This window comes from Zea mays, chromosome 4 (assembly GCF_902167145.1).
Source record: "Zea mays cultivar B73 chromosome 4, Zm-B73-REFERENCE-NAM-5.0, whole genome shotgun sequence".
Lineage (NCBI taxonomy): Eukaryota > Viridiplantae > Streptophyta > Magnoliopsida > Poales > Poaceae > Zea > Zea mays.
In genome coordinates this window covers 217553596-217558755 of record NC_050099.1, presented here as the reverse complement: position 1 = coordinate 217558755, position 5160 = coordinate 217553596, and the positions used below count along the sequence as shown (strand labels likewise).

General features: G+C 48.3%; 1 pseudogene across 1 annotated transcript; it reads right to left on the bottom strand.

Moving 5' to 3' along the window:
- Window positions 1-2087: 2087 nt before the first annotated feature.
- LOC100384113 (LOC109942499-like pseudogene) lies at window positions 2088-3985 on the bottom strand (annotated as a pseudogene). The gene has a single exon (NR_151659.1). The product of NR_151659.1 is annotated as a protein-like pseudogene (transcript).
- Between the last annotated feature and the right edge of the window lie 1175 nt (window positions 3986-5160).

Below are 5160 nucleotides of genomic sequence, written 5' to 3'. Positions count from 1 at the left end.
GGCGAGAACAGTAGTCCCAGGCGAATTCACGCCTCGCCCGAGGGCCTCCTCAAGCAACGGGCGCACCCTCGACTCGCCCGAAGCCCAGCTCGGGCAGGCTTCGTTGTGAAGCAACCTTGGCCAAATTGCCTCACCAGCCGACCGTATCGCAGGCGCATTCAATGCGAAGATCGCTTGACGCCTTATCCTGACACACGTGCCTCAGTCGGCAAGGTCGAAGTGACCGCAGTCACTTCGCCCTTCCACTGACCGACCTGACAGGAAAACAACGCCGCTCGCCCCTCTCCGACTGTTGTGCCACCCGCCAGGGTGAGGCTGACAACAGCTGAGTCCAGCCTCAGGCGCAACAGGAAGCTCCGCCTCGCCCGACCTTGGGCCTCGACCTCAGGGGGAGGTCTCCGCCTCGCCCGACCCCAGGGCTCGGCCTCAACCTTAGCCTCGGAAGGTGGCCTCCGCCTCGCCCGACCCCAGGGCTCAGCCTCAACCTCGGCCTCAGAAGGTGGTCTCCGCCTTGCCCGACCCCAGGGCTCGGCCTCAACCTTGACCTCGGGAGGAATCGCGTCCTCGCCCGACCCCGAGCTCGGCCTCAGGAGGAGTCTCCGCCTCGTTCGACCATGGGCTCGGACCGACCGTGCCACGGGGTAAACATCATTACCCTACCCCTAGCTAGCTCAGGCTACGGGGGAACAAGACCGGTGTCCCATCCAGGCTCGCCCCGGTAACAAGTAATGATGGCTCCCCGCGTGCGTCCATGACGACGGTGGTTCTCAGCCCCCTACAGAAGTAAGGAGACGTCAGCAAGGTCCCAGCAGCCCCGACAGCTGTGCTTCTACAGGGCTCAAGCGCTCCTCCGACGGCCACGACACCGCGTACACAGGGCTCTAGCACCTCTCCGACAGCCACATTGGCATGTACACAGGGCTCTGGCACCTCTCTGCCGGACATGTTAGCGCATAGCTGCACCCCCATTGTACACTTGGACCCTCTCCTTGCATCTATAAAAGGAAGGTCCAGGGCCTCCATGCGGGGGGGTCGCGCGGGAGGACGGGCTGACGAACCGGCTCACTCTCTCTCTCTCCCTCGCGAACGCTTGTAACCCCTACTGCAAGCGCATCCCCCTAGCGCAAGATAACACGAGCCGCGGTTTTCCCCCCTTGTGTTCCATCTCGCGCCAACCCATCTGGGCTGGGACACGCAGCGATAATTTTACTCGTCGGTCCAGGTACCCCCGGGGTCGAAACACCGACACTACTGATGACTTAGAGTTTGTCGGGATGGTCGAGGACAGTGGCGACCTCATTTTTGACACCCTCTTCTCGGATTCAAGTTTGGACCCTGTGTAACCCCCAAAATCTTATTTTGGATTTATTAAAAAAAATTTTCTATGGTCTAAATAAATGTCGTTAATAAGGATTTTATTAGCATAGAAATCATTTCTTGAAAATAAGTAAATGACAATATTATATTTTGAGTTGTCAAAGTTAGATTTGGGTCTCAAAACTAGAAGTTATAATTGAAAATCAATTAATAAACATAAAGATTTTCAAATGTTGATATGAGTGAATTATTTTTTTCTCCTCTCTGTCATGAATTAAGCATTAGTATTATTGAAAATAATAAAATATTATTGCATTTCATGCTGGGGTTTTGATTATGCATTAGAAGATAAGTGTGGAATTTGAATCGAATTAGAATTTCTAATTTGAAATAAAACCAGAAACAAAAATAGAAAATAAAATATAATAAGAAAAGGGAGAAATCGGCTACTCGGCCAAAATCGCCTCGGCCCAAACCCTTCCCTCCCCGTAGCCCACCTCTACCTGCCCATTTCCGCATGCCAACAGGTGGACCCTGCCTGTCAGCCGGAGCCGCGCGGGAGCCACGATTCCTAGGGTCGCTTGCATGTGGGACCGCAACGGTAGATCCAATTTCTAGCTAGGACTCTAGGTTTGTTTCAACGAACATACGCAAGCGCATCGTGGATCTCGAGCCCGATCCCGTCGTCATTCAGGCTCAGACTTTTTCTGGATGCATATAAAACCGACCCCCATGTGATACCTCTTCCACCCATCGTACTGGGGCCGCTCCTGGCGAACAGAACATGCGCTTGGAGCAGGGGAGGAGGTAGGAGTGCCGCCATGGTAGGACTCATGTGCACCCTCGTTGGGGCCTTAGAGTTAGGCTAGGGAGATTGCCCAGGGCGCGCGGAGGGCGCCCATGACCTCGCTGGGGGTGATTTGAAGCTGGGGTCCTCGGGATTGCTCGCCGTGGTCACTATGCTGCCACGGGGTTGCCATCAACGTGGTTAGAGGCCTTCACATCATCACCGGAGGTGAGAACCTCTTCTGATAAATCATGGTTTCCTCCTCTTCTCATAGGACCCATCGATTTAGCAGTTAGTGGACCGGAGCATGGAACTAGGTGCACCGGCGATGTCGCCGCCGTTCTGTGCGTGTGGGCGCTGCAGTCCGGTGCTAGGAGGAGGACGACAAACTTCTAACCGTTGGATCTTGTGCTGGCGTGCTAGATTAGAAGTTGGGGTACCGTTTCATGATTAAGTCAGGGGCGCTAGGTTCGGATCTGAGGGGTGTGAGTCAATGGGAGCGTGGAAGGCGTCCGTGCTATGGATTGCGGTTATAAGGGACAACGATATGTGCCGGTTTTAAAACGAGCCAAACCTAATTGTGGCCCTCGATTGGGGATCTAACGACCGATATATAATCAACCCCCTCCATGGCCTTTTTCATTAGGAACCCATGAGCTATCTTGAAATCAACCCACCGACCCCTACAACTCTAGTTTCACCACAAATGGGTCATGTTCTTTACGAATAGAACCCCGAGAAGTCTACAAATAATGGAAATAGACCATTGGGTTTTAGGTAGTTATAAACACTAGTACACAGAAGCTCTATAGTGGCGGTTCTAAACATATTTACACTGGCGTTTTTCAGTACCGCCAGTGCTAGGGGTCAGTGGAAATCAGCATTTCCACTGGTGGTTATTTTGGAACCGCCAGTGAAAAGTGCATTTTCACTGGCGGTTTTCTTAAGGAACCGCCAGTGAAAAGTGCATTTCCACTGGCGACTGAATAAAGAAAACCGCCAGTGAAAATGCATTTCCACTGGCGGTTTTATAAAGCAAACGACGGGGAGGTACCACATCACCAAAGCAGGAATCTTTTTGAGCGCATAATAGTCTACTTCTTTTTCTTTGCTCGTGGATTTTGAAGTCTTTTTTTGGGCTTTCTTTCGCTTCTTCCCTTTAGACATGGATGCAACACACTCTTCGTCCTCTCGATAGTCTTTATTCGTCTTGTACCTACTTGCACCGCACTTTGGGCAGCTCTCCAAGTCTTTATAATCATCACCTCGATAAAGGATACAGTGATTTCTACACGCGTGGATCTTCTCCACACCCATAGTGAGCGGACTGATTAGTTTCTTTGCATAGTACGTGTTAGCAGGCACATTGTTCTCCTTTGGAAGCATGTCTGCGATAATACTCAAGAACGCATCGAAGCCAGCATCAGACACACCATATTTAGCTTTTAACATCAACAGCTTTAGCACAGACCGGAGCGTCGTGAACTCTTTGGTACAACCCTTAGACTCGTCGTACAAAGGCTCTTCTGCTGTCTTCTTCAGGGACTCCATACCTTTCATTAAGAACATCGATTGATCTGTATGACGACACAACATTGCCTCTAGCAACTCTGCATCTTCCTCATCCATAACACTTGGCAGAACATGAGGTCTATCATGTTCATTTCCTCGAGCGTAACCATGATCAGTAACATTTTGCACTACATGTTCGCTCTGTGGAAGAGGTTGGTGTGTCTCGTGAACGAACTGAAATCTGTCGTCGATGTTCTCAGGGTTTCCAGTGGTATAAGGCGAAGAGCTACCCTCTCCATGCTTTGTCCAAATTGTGTAATCCTTCATAAATCCTCGACATACCAGATGAGATATGATTTGTTCTGTGTCATTAAATACAGCAGCATTTTTGCAGTCCATGCATGGACAATATATGTGTTTTGTCTTTGTTCTCCAAGCATGGTTCGTAGCGACATCAATAAACCTATGGACCTCGGATATGTATGATGGATCTAGCCTTGATAAGTTATACATCCAGGATGTCCTCTCCATCACCACCTGTCGGGAAGGATGAAGGGGTGAAACCCTATATCCAAAATGTGGCTAAATTTAAGGAAAATGAACAAAAATTGGCAAGAGGAACATAAAACTAAACTTTCCTAGCCATACTCTTCTCTCTAACACATGGTGAAGGCCTAGTTCCAAAATTGAGCAAAGATGAACAATAATTGGCAATTAAAACATAATTAAACCAACTTTCATAGCAACTAATAAAAACAATCTTAATTACCAAACCTATCTTCTTCTCTCTCCACACAACACATGAACCATTCATTAAACAACTTAATATGTCATGGATAAACTGATTTGAGAACTAAACATGAAAAAGGAGAGAGGATAGACAAAATCTAACCATATTAAACAACTTTATTTGAGCGAATAGAGCAAAAATGTGGCTAAAATGTGGCTAAAATTGAGAGAGGATACACTCTCTCTCCAATGGTGAAACCCTAGATCCAAAATGTGGCTAAAATTGAGCAAAAATGAATAAAAATTGACATTAGCAACATAAACCAACCTTTCTTAGCAATCTTCTTCCAAAAAATGAAGATCAAAACCTCTCCCCATGTATTTTGTGAATTCTGGACCTCCAAAATCGCCTCCAATGGAAGTTGGCTGCGAGCATACAGTTCACTGTGGGGGGAAGAGGGGTATTTATAACAGACACTTCACTGGCGGTTGTCTTTAAAAACCGCCAGTGAAAATTGATTTCCACTGGCGGTTGTCTTTAAAAACCGCCAGTGGAAATAGGATGTTTCCACTGGCGGTTAAGTTAAGATAACCGCCAGTGGAAATCAATTTTCACTAGCGGTTTGTGTTACACAACCGCCAGTGGAAACATCCTATTTCCACTGGCGGTTGTGTTAAGATAACCGCCAGTGGAAATAGGTTTCCACTGGCGGTTTTTAAAGCTGGGCCCACCTGTTTCTTTCACTGACGTTTGATAACGGAAACCGCCAGTGAAAAGTTGAACGTGCCGCAGGCTTTGAGCTTATTTGTACTAG